The following is a 12623-nucleotide window of genomic DNA, read 5'->3' on the forward strand; positions in this document are numbered from 1 at the left end:
AAACCCTTAACCTGTTCCCCCTATCTCTAGCACAAAACGTTCTATCCAAATACCTTATCTGGGAATCTCCCACAACTAATGTTTGCTTAGGTACTTCCTTTACTTTCTGAGGGGCCTGCGCTTCCTTTCTCTTAGTTGCTTTCCCTTTTGCGCGATCCACAGTCTCTCCACAGCACTCGTCCTCCAAAACGTCAAATGAATTTGAAGTTGCTATGGCGTTTGAAGGCGGCTTTATCAAAGTCTTCTTAAGGCCCCTGTCTTTCGCAACTCTCCAAGACGAGGTCCCTTTACTGCTGGTCTCCTCCTTCGTTACTTCTCGTTGTTTTTTAAGCTGAAATTGCTTGAAACAATCGAGGGACCCCACCTCCACAATGTTACGCGGCAATTTGTTCCACAAATCAACAACCCTGTTACTGAACCAGTAATTACCCAAGTCTTTCCTAAATCTAAACTTATCCAATTTATACCCATTGTTTCGTGTTCTGTCCTGTGTTGATACTTTTAATACCCTACTAATATCCCCCCGGTTATGTCCATTCATCCACTTGTAAACCTCTATCATGTCACCCCTAACTCTTCGCCTTTCCAGTGAATGCAACTTAAGCTTTGTTAATCTTTCTTCATATGAAAGATTTCTAATTTGGGGAATTAACTTAGTTATCCTACGCTGGACACGTTCAAGTGAATTTATATCCATTCTATAATATGGCGACCAAAACTGAACTGCATAATCTAAATGGGGCCTAACTAGAGCAAGATATAGCTTGAGAACCACACCAGGTGTCTTGTTACTAACGCTGCGATTAATAAATCCAAGTGTCCGATTTGCCTTATTACGAACATTTATGCATTGATCCTTTTGTTTTAAATTCTTACTAATCATAACTCCCAGATCCCTTTCGCAATCCGACTTCGCAATCACAACACCATCTAGCTCGTATCTTGTAACTCTATCATCATTACCTAACCTCAGAACTTTACATTTATCAGCATTAAACTGCATCTGCCAATCCTTTGACCATTTCAAAACCCTATCTAGATCAACTTGAAGTGATAGTGAGTCCTCCTCCGAATTAATTTCCCTACCGATTTTCGTATCATCGGCAAATTTGCAAATGTTGCTACTCAAACCTGAATCTAAATCATTTATATAAATTATAAACAACAGAGGTCCCAGGACAGAGCCTTGAGGCACTCCACTTACAACATTTTCCCACTCTGACTTGATTCCATTTATACTAACTCTCTGTTTCCTTTGGTATAGCCATGCCCTAATCCAGCTTAATATAGCACCCCCAATACCATGAGACTCTATCTTTTTAATCAGTCTTTCATGTGGCACTGTATCAAAAGCTTTGCTAAAGTCAAGGTATACAACATCGCAATCCTTACCACTATCAACTGCCTCAACAATGCTAGAATAAAAAGATAACAAATTTGTTAAACATGAACGGCCATTTATAAAACCATGTTGCAACTCAATTATTAATTTATGTTTTTCAAGATGAAGACGAATTTTATTTGCTATTATAGATTCGAGTAACTTTCCCACAATAGACGTTAGGCTAATTGGTCGATAGTTAGACGCAAGTGATCTATCTCCTTTCTTAAAAACTGGTATCACATTAGCAACTTTCCAAAGCTCTGGCACTCTGCCTGACTCTATTGATTTATTAAATATGGTTGACAGTGGGTCACAAAGCTCCTCTTTGCATTCTTTAAGCACCCTGGCAAACACTTCATCCGGCCCTGGGGATTTGTTTGGTTTGAGTTTTACTATTTGTTTAAGAACATCCTCCCTGGTAACTGCTAAACTCGTCAACCTGTCCTCGTCCCCACCCACATAGACTTGTTCGGCTGAAGGCATATTGTTAAGTTCCTCTTTAGTAAATACAGATACAAAATATTTATTAAAAATACTACTCATCTCTTCATCACTATCTGTTATTTGACCTGTCTCAGTTTTTAATGGACCTATCCTTTCCCTAGTCTTGGTACGATATAACTGAAAAAACCCTTTAGGATTTGTCTTTGCTTGCCCTGCTATGCGAACTTCATAGTTTCTTTTTGCTTTCCTTATCTCTTTTTTAACATTTCTAACCAGTTGTACGAATTCCTGTTCTAAAGTGACCTCCCCATTTTTAATCCTTTTGTACCAAGCTCTCTTTTTACCTATAAGGTTTTTCAAATTCTTTGTTATCCACTTTGGGTCATTAGTATTCGATCTATTCAATTTGTATGGTATACTACGTTCCTGTGCTTTGTTTAGAATATTCTTAAATAAGTTATATATTGAATCCACATCGAAATCCCCATTTAAGTCACCTATCGCTGGGTTCATGTCTCGCTCCAAGACCGGCCCACACCCCATACCCAAGAGTTTCCAATCAATTTGACCCAAAAAATTTCTTAGGCTATTAAAATCAGCTTTTCGAAAATCTGGCACTTTAACAGAATTTTCTCCTACTGGTCTATTCCATTCTATGCTAAATCTGATTTCTTTGTGATCACTGCTCCCTAGCTCACTCCCTATTTCGATGTCATTAATTTGCGTTTCCCTGTTAGTTAACACTAAATCTAAAATATTATTTTCCCGTGTTGGTTCCTTAATGTGTTGCGTAAGAAAGCAATCGTCAATTAATTCTAGAAAATCTTCTGCTTCACTATTCCCTGTTTTGTTCAACCAGTTTATTCCGCTAAAATTAAAGTCACCCATGACATAAATACTGTTAGATCTAGATGCTCTAGATATTTCATCCAAAGGATATTAAGGATGTTCTTAAACAAATAGTAAAACTCAAACCAAACAAATCCCCAGGGCCGGATGAAGTGTTTGCCAGGGTGCTTAAAGAATGCAAAGAGGAGCTTTGTGACCCACTGTCAACCATATTTAATAAATCAATAGAGTCAGGCAGAGTGCCAGAGTTTTGGAAAGTTGCTAATGTGATACCAGTTTTTAAGAAAGGAGATAGATCACTTGCGTCTAACTATCGACCAATTAGCCTAACGTCTATTGTGGGAAAGTTACTCGAATCTATAATAGCAAATAAAATTCGTCTTCATCTTGAAAAACATAAATTAATAATTGAGTCTCAACATGGTTTTATAAATGGCCGTTCATGTTTAACAAATTTGTTATCTTTTTATTCTAGCATTGTTGAGGCAGTTGATAGTGGTAAGGATTGCGATGTTGTATACCTTGACTTTAGCAAAGCTTTTGATACAGTGCCACATGAAAGACTGATTAAAAAGATAGAGTCTCATGGTATTGGGGGTGCTATATTAAGCTGGATTAGGGCATGGCTATACCAAAGGAAACAGAGAGTTAGTATAAATGGAATCAAGTCAGAGTGGGAAAATGTAGTAAGTGGAGTGCCTCAAGGCTCTGTCCTGGGACCTCTGTTGTTTATAATATATATAAATGATTTAGATTCAGGTTTGAGTAGCAACATTTGCAAATTTGCCGATGATACGAAAATCGGTAGGGAAATTAATTCGGAGGAGGACTCACTATCACTTCAAGTTGATCTAGATAGGGTTTTGAAATGGTCAAAGGATTGGCAGATGCAGTTTAATGCTGATAAATGTAAAGTTCTGAGGTTAGGTAATGATGATAGAGTTACAAGATACGAGCTAGATGGTGTTGTGATTGCCAACATAAGAACATAAGAACATAAGAACAAAGGTAACTGCAGAAGGCCTATTGGCCCATACGAGGCAGCTCCTATTCTATAACCACCCAATCCCACTCATATACTTGTCCAACCCGTGCTTGAAACAATCGAGGGACCCCACCTCCACAATGTTACGCGGCAATTGGTTCCACAAATCAACAACCCTGTTACTGAACCAGTATTTACCCAAGTCTTTCCTAAATCTAAACTTATCCAATTTATATCCATTGTTTCGTGTTCTGTCCTGTGTTGATACTTTTAATACCCTATTAATATCCCCCCGGTTATGTCCATTCATCCACTTGTAAACCTCTATCATGTCACCCCTAACTCTTCGCCTTTCCAGTGAATGCAACTTAAGCTTTGTTAATCTTTCTTCATATGAAAGATTTCTAATTTGGGGAATTAACTTAGTCATCCTACGCTGGACACGTTCAAGTGAATTTATATCCATTCTATAATATGGCGACCAAAACTGAACTGCATAATCTAAATGGGGCCTAACTAGAGCAAGATATAGCTTGAGAACCACACTAGGTGTCTTGTTACTAACGCTGCGATTAATAAATCCAAGTGTCCGATTTGCCTTATTACGAACATTTATGCATTGATCCTTTTGTTTTAAATTCTTACTAATCATAACTCCCAGATCCCTTTCGCAATCCGACTTCGCAATCACAACACCATCTAGCTCGTATCTTGTAACTCTATCATCATTACCTAACCTCAGAACTTTACATTTATCAGCATTAAACTGCATCTGCCAATCCTTTGACCATTTCAAAACCCTATCTAGATCAACTTGAAGTGATAGTGAGTCCTCCTCCGAATTAATTTCCCTACCGATTTTCGTATCATCGGCAAATTTGCAAATGTTGCTACTCAAACCTGAATCTAAATCATTTATATATATTATAAACAACAGAGGTCCCAGGACAGAGCCTTGAGGCACTCCACTTACAACATTTTCCCACTCTGACTTGATTCCATTTATACTAACTCTCTGTTTCCTTTGGTATAGCCATGCCCTAATCCAGCTTAATATAGCACCCCCAATACCATGAGACTCTATTTTTTTAATTAGTCTTTCATGTGGCACTGTATCAAAAGCTTTGCTAAAGTCAAGGTATACAACATCGCAATCCTTACCACTATCAACTGCCTCAACAATGCTAGAATAAAAAGATAACAAATTTGTTAAACATGAACGGCCATTTATAAAACCATGTTGCGACTCAATTATTAATTTATGTTTTTCAAGATGAAGACGAATTTTATTTGCTATTATAGATTCGAGTAACTTTCCCACAATAGACGTTAGGCTAATTGGTCGATAGTTAGACGCAAGTGATCTATCTCCTTTCTTAAAAACTGGTATCACATTAGCAACTTTCCAAAACTCTGGCACTCTGCCTGACTCTATTGATTTATTAAATATGGTTGACAGTGGGTCACAAAGCTCCTCTTTGCATTCTTTAAGCACCCTAGCAAACACTTCATCCGGCCCTGGGGATTTGTTTGGTTTGAGTTTTACTATTTGTTTAAGAACATCCTCCCTGGTAACTGCTAAACTCGTCAACCTGTCCTCGTCCCCACCCACATAGACTTGTTCGGCTGAAGGCATATTGTTAAGTTCCTCTTTAGTAAATACAGATACAAAATATTTATTAAAAATACTACTCATCTCTTCATCACTATCTGTTATTTGACCTGTCTCAGTTTTTAATGGACCTATCCTTTCCCTAGTCTTAGTACGATATAACTGAAAAAACCCTTTAGGATTTGTCTTTGCTTGCCCTGCTATGCGAACTTCATAGTTTCTTTTTGCTTTCCTTATCTCTTTTTTAACATTTCTAACCAGTTGTACGAATTCCTGTTCTAAAGTGACCTCCCCATTTTTAATCCTTTTGTACCAAGCTCTCTTTTTACCTATAAGGTTCTTCAAATTCTTTGTTATCCACTTTGGGTCATTAGTATACGATCTATTCAATTTGTATGGTATACTACGTTCCTGTGCTTTGTTTAGAATAACAAGTCGGATTGCGAAAGGGATCTGGGAGTTATGATTAGTAAAAATTTAAAACAAAAGGATCAATGCATAAATGTTCGTAATAAGGCAAATCGGACACTTGGATTTATTAATCGCAGCGTTAGTAACAAGACACCTGGTGTGGTTCTCAAGCTATATCTTGCTCTAGTTAGGCCCCATTTAGATTATGCAGTTCAGTTTTGGTCGCCATATTATAGAATGGATATAAATTCACTTGAACGTGTCCAGCGTAGGATGACTAAGTTAATTCCCCACATTAGAAATCTTTCATATGAAGAAAGATTAACAAAGCTTAAGTTGCATTCACTGGAAAGGCGAAGAGTTAGGGGCGACATGATAGAGGTTTACAAGTGGGTGAATGGACATAACAAGGGGGATATTAATAGGGTATTAAAAGTATCAACACAGGACAGAACACGAAACAATGGGTATAAATTGGATAAGTTTAGATTTAGGAAAGACTTGGGTAAATACTGGTTCAGTAACAGGGTTGTTGATTTGTGGAACCAATTGCCGCGTAACGTGGTGGAGCTGGGGTCCCTCGATTGTTTCAAGCGCGGATTGGACAAGTATATGAGTGGGATTGGGTGGTTATAGAATAGGAGCTGCCTCGAATGGGCCAATAGGCCTTCTGCAGTTACCTTTGTTCTTATGTTCTTATGTTCTTATGGTAGTGTTACAAGATACGAGCTTGATGGTGTTGAGATAGCGAAGTCGGATTGCGAAAGGAATCTGGGAGTTATGATTAGTAAGAATTTAAAACAAGTATAAATGCATGAATGTTCGTAATAAGGCAAATAGGACATTGGGATTTATTAATCGAATCTTTAGTAACAAGACACCTGGTGTGGTTCTTCAGCAATATCTTGCTCCGGTTAGGCCCCACTTAGATAATGCAGTTTAGTTTTGGTCGCTGTATTATAGAATGGATATAAATTCACTTTACGCTGGACACGAACGTGTCCAGCGTAGGATGACTAAGTTAATTCCCCAAATTAGAAATCTTTCATATGAGGAAAGATTAACAAAGCTTAAATTGCATTCACTGGAAAGGCGAAGAGTTAGGGGGTGACATGATAGAGGTTTACAAGTGGATGAATGGACACAACAAAGTAGATATTAATAGGGTATTAAAAGTAGCAACACAAGACAGAACACAAAACATTGGGTATATATTGGATAAATTTAGATTTAGAAAAGACTTGGGTAAATACTGGTTCGGTAACAGGGTTGTTGATTTGTGGAACCAATTACCGCGTAATGTGGTGGAGGTGGGGTCCCTCGATTGTTTCATGGACATGCATATGAGTGGGCTTGGGTGGTTATAGATAGAAGCTGCCTCGTATGGGCCAATAGGCCTTCTGCAGTTGCCTTTGTTCTTATGTTCTTATGTTCTTATGATTAAAAAGATAGAGGCTCATGGTATTGGGGGTGCTATATTAAGTTGGATTAGGGCATGGCTATACCAAAGGAAACAGAGTTAGTATAAATGTGTCAGAGTGGGATAATGTTGTTAGTGGAGTGCCTCAAGGCTCTGTCCTGGGACCTCTGATGTTTATAATATATATAAATGATTTAGATTAAGGTTTGAGTAGCAACATCTGCAAATTTGCCGATGATACAAAAATCGGTAGGGTAGGTAGTGAAATTAATACGGAAGAAGACTCACTATCACTTCAAGTTGATCTAAATAGGGTTTTGAAATGGTCAAAGGATTGTCAGATGCAGTTTAATGCTGATAAATATAAAGTTCTGAGTCTAGGGAATGATGGTTAGTCTTTAGTCTTTAGTCTTGGGTATGGGGTGTGGGCCGGTCTTGGAGCGAGACATGAACCCAGCGATAGATGACTTAAATGGGGATTTAGATGTGGATTCAATATATAACTTATTTAAGAATATTCTAAACAAAGCACAGGAACGTAGTATACCATACAAATTGAATAGATCGAATACTAATGACCCAAAGTGGATAACAAAGAATTTGAAGAACCTTATAGGTAAAAAGAGAGCTTGGTACAAAAGGATTAAAAATGGGGAGGTCACTTTAGAACAGGAATTCGTACAACTGGTTAGAAATGTTAAAAAAGAGATAAGGAAAGCAAAAAGAAACTATGAAGTTCGCATAGCAGGGCAAGCAAAGACAAATCCTAAAGGGTTTTTTCAGTTATATCGTACTAAGACTAGGGAAAGGATAGGTCCATTAAAAACTGATACAGGTCAAATAACAGATAGTGATGAAGAGATGAGTAGTATTTTTAATAAATATTTTGTATCTGTATTTACTAAAGAGGAACTTAACAATATGCCTTCAGCTGAACAAGTCTATGTGGGTGGGGAAGAGGACAGGTTGACGAGTTTAGCAGTTACCAGGGAGGATGTTCTTAAACAAATAGTAAAACTCAAACCAAACAAATCCCCAGGGCCGGATGAAGTGTTTGCCAGGGTGCTTAAAGAATGCAAAGAGAAGCTCGTATGGGCCAATAGGCCTTCTGCAGTTACCTTTGTTCTTAAGCTTTGTGACCCACTGTCAACCATATTTAATAAATCAATAGAGTCAGGCAGAGTGCCAGAGTTTTGGAAAGTTGCTAATGTGATACCAGTTTTTAAGAAAGGAGATAGATCACTTGCGTCTAACTATCGACCAATTAGCCTAACGTCTATTGTGGGAAAGTTACTCGAATCTATAATAGCAAATAAAATTCGTCTTCATCTTGAAAAACATAAATTAATAATTGAGTCTCAACATGGTTTTATAAATGGCCGTTCATGTTTAACAAATTTGTTATCTTTTTATTCTAGCATTGTTGAGGCAGTTGATAGTGGTAAGGATTGCGATGTTGTATACCTTGACTTTAGCAAAGCTTTTGATACAGTGCCACATGAAAGACTGATTAAAAAGATAGAGTCTCATGGTATTGGGGGTGCTATATTAAGCTGGATTAGGGCATGGCTATACCAAAGGAAACAGAGAGTTAGTATAAATGGAATCAAGTCAGAGTGGGAAAATGTTGTAAGTGGAGTGCCTCAAGGCTCTGTCCTGGGACCTCTGTTGTTTATAATATATATAAATGATTTAGATTCAGGTTTGAGTAGCAACATTTGCAAATTTGCCGATGATACGAAAATCGGTAGGGAAATTAATTCGGAGGAGGACTCACTATCACTTCAAGTTGATCTAGATAGGGTTTTGAAATGGTCAAAGGATTGGCAGATGCAGTTTAATGCTGATAAATGTAAAGTTCTGAGGTTAGGTAATGATGATAGAGTTACAAGATACGAGCTAGATGGTGTTGTGATTGCCAAGTCGGATTGCGAAAGGGATCTGGGAGTTATGATTAGTAAAAATTTAAAACAAAAGGATCAATGCATAAATGTTCGTAATAAGGCAAATCGGACACTTGGATTTATTAATCGCAGCGTTAGTAACAAGACACCTGGTGTGGTTCTCAAGCTATATCTTGCTCTAGTTAGGCCCCATTTAGATTATGCAGTTCAGTTTTGGTCGCCATATTATAGAATGGATATAAATTCACTTGAACGTGTCCAGCGTAGGATGACTAAGTTAATTCCCCAAATTAGAAATCTTTCATATGAAGAAAGATTAACAAAGCTTAAGTTGCATTCACTGGAAAGGCGAAGAGTTAGGGGCGACATGATAGAGGTTTACAAGTGGGTGAATGGACATAACAAGGGGGATATTAATAGGGTATTAAAAGTATCAACACAGGACAGAACACGAAACAATGGGTATAAATTGGATAAGGTTAGATTTAGGAAAGACTTGGGTAAATACTGGTTCAGTAACAGGGTTGTTGATTTGTGGAACCAATTGCCGCGTAACGTGGTGGAGGTGGGGTCCCTCGATTGTTTCAAGCGCGGATTGGACAAGTATATGAGTGGGATTGGGTGGTTGTAGAATAGGAGCTGCCTCGAATGGGCCAATAGGCCTTCTGCAGTTACCTTTGTTCTTATGTTCTTATGGTAGTGTTACAAGATACGAGCTTGATGGTGTTGAGATAGCGAAGTCGGATTGCGAAAGGAATCTGGGAGTTATGATTAGTAAGAATTTAAAACAAGTATAAATGCATGAATGTTCGTAATAAGGCAAATAGGACATTGGGATTTATTAATCGAATCTTTAGTAACAAGACACCTGGTGTGGTTCTTCAGCAATATCTTGCTCCGGTTAGGCCCCACTTAGATAATGCAGTTTAGTTTTGGTCGCTGTATTATAGAATGGATATAAATTCACTTTGACTAAGTTAATTCCCCAAATTAGAAATCTTTCATATGAAGAAAGATTAACAAAGCTTAAATTGCATTCACTGGAAAGGCGAAGAGTTAGGGGGTGACATGATAGAGGTTTACAAGTGGATGAATGGACACAACAAAGTAGATATTAATAGGGTATTAAAAGTAGCAACACAAGACAGAACACAAAACATTGGGTATATATTGGATAAATTTAGATTTAGAAAAGACTTGGGTAAATACTGGTTCGGTAACAGGGTTGTTGATTTGTGGAACCAATTACCGCGTAATGTGGTGGAGGTGGGGTCCCTCGATTGTTTCATGGACATGCATATGAGTGGGCTTGGGTGGTTATAGATAGAAGCTGCCTCGTATGGGCCAATAGGCCTTCTGCAGTTGCCTTTGTTCTTAACTAGGTGGGGTCCATCGATTGTTTCAAGCGCGGGTTGGACATATATATGAGTGGGATTGGGTGGTTATAGATAGGAGCTGCCTCGTATGGGCCAATAGGCCTTCTGCAGTTGCCTTTGTTCTTAACTACGTCTCGTTAAAAATGACAAATATATCAGAACATTAACAATAGCAATGAAGTGTATCCATACATTTATATCAAATCATTTAAGATTGCTGAAAGCAGATTGCTGAAATCTCCGTGTCTGCACGGAGTCTCCGTGGTGTAGGCTAGTTAACAGTCTCCGTGGTGTAGTGGTTAGACATTCGCCTGGCGTTCCGCGAGCGCTATGTCATGGGTTCGTATCCTGGCCGGGGAGAATTTACTGGGCGCAATTCCTTAACTGTAGCCTCTGTTTAACGCAACAGTAAAATGTGTACTTGGATGAAAAAACGATTCTTCGCGGCAGGGGATCGTATTACAGGGACCATAGGATTAAGGACCTGCCCGAAACGCTACGCATAATAGTGGCTGTACAAGAATGTAACAACTCTTGTATATATCTCAAAAAAAAAAAAAATAGAGGGAGTTCAGAGAACATATACGGCATAAAGAAACGCGATAAAGCACCTAAATTATTGGGATACTACGTCCTAATAATTCATTGACAAAGTGATCTTAATGCTTTCCAAATGTACTCGATAGAAAGAGAAATTAGAGATATCAAATGATATACACGTGGAAAATACTGGAGGCCCAGGTCCCAAATCTACACAGTAAATGACAACTTACTGGAGTAATCGACATGGAAGAAAATGCAGAATACAACCAATGAGGAACAGGGGGGCCATAAGCATAACCAGAAACCACTGAATAAACATGAGAGGTCCACGGTTGTTCAACAACCTCACAGCCATAATATTGACGGATATTTTTTAAAGATAAAACTAGATAGTTTTCTTCAAGAAGTGTTGGACTATGGTGGATATGTGGTACACTCCAAGCAACAGACCGTTGGACCAAGCTCTCAAAATTCAATCATGGCCTTGGGCCGGGTTTGAGGTGTAGAAATTCTAGAACCTCATCAGGTATGGATGAAACAAATTCATAGTATATATACAAAGTCTTGAAATCAATGAGAACGTTCACATTCACATTCAGCACCGCTCCTGTGCCAGGAAAGTCCACTACGGGCTCACCATAGCCCGTGCTACTTGCCCCGCTTCTGTGCTAGGTAAGTTATGGGCTCACCATAGCCCGTGCTACTTAGAACTTGTTCCGAGTAGCTGAATCTATAACAACAACAACAACAACAGCATTGAGAACTTTTGCATCACTTACCATCGTCATCATCCTCTTCAGCTATAACTGTTTTTAGTTTTTTCAATTTTTTCCTTTCATTTTCTTCATATTCTTTTTGCTCATCTTCACTTTCCTCTGCTTCTGAGTAAATGAACTGGGACATGATTGGTGGTCTCTCTCTCCTAAGTCCTGAAGATACAAGAATATTAAATTAATAGCTTTAATTTTGTTCTTATCAAATCTAACATACTGAAATGGAATTATTTTTTTAGATAACTGATCCTCATCTATATAAATAAAAATGGAAATGTTCGTTTGTTCAAAATCGCTAATCTCCGAAAGTTCCATTCGCCTCCGAGTGGATTTTTATATACATATTATATAGATGTCACGTCTGTGGCGGGAAAAAAAATGTTTTTTTTCTTAAAAAACTGTGCTTTTCATGTAAGAGAAATCTTCGTAACCTTTTTACCGATTGCTTTGAAATTTTGACACAACGTTGCATTTAAACAGGCTAGTGTTTTTATATACCTACTATATACATGCCTCATCTGTGACAGGAAAAAACATGTTTTTTTTAAACAACGCTATCTGTAATATGTAGGAGCAACACATGCTATAATCTCCAAATGTTCTTTACCGATTGCTTTGAAATTTTGACACAACATTCCATTCGAATACATGCATGCTTTTATATACCTACTGTTTAGATGCCACACCTGTGACCTGTAAAAACATGCTCTTTTTGAAAAACAGCGCCATCTGTTGCACGTAAGAGCAACACGCGCTATACAAAATATGTTACGATTCCATTTCAATGTTTCCGATTGCATTAATAAATTGAAATTTCATAGATTTTTATATATTTTCATTTTGATTTAATTATTTTGTGTGACATTGCGTTGGAATTGAGCTGTGTTGTTTACCATACTGTAAACCATATGTTTACCATATA

At 37.9% G+C, this 12623-nt stretch overlaps 1 pseudogene; it reads right to left on the reverse strand.

The window, feature by feature from the left end:
- Window positions 1–11831, reverse strand: part of LOC138352112 (transcription elongation factor SPT6-like) — a 32752-nt pseudogene extending 20921 nt beyond the window's left edge.
- Window positions 11832–12623: the final 792 nt, after the last annotated feature.

This window comes from Procambarus clarkii, chromosome 52 (genome assembly GCF_040958095.1).
Source record: "Procambarus clarkii isolate CNS0578487 chromosome 52, FALCON_Pclarkii_2.0, whole genome shotgun sequence".
NCBI classification, from domain to species: domain Eukaryota; kingdom Metazoa; phylum Arthropoda; class Malacostraca; order Decapoda; family Cambaridae; genus Procambarus; species Procambarus clarkii.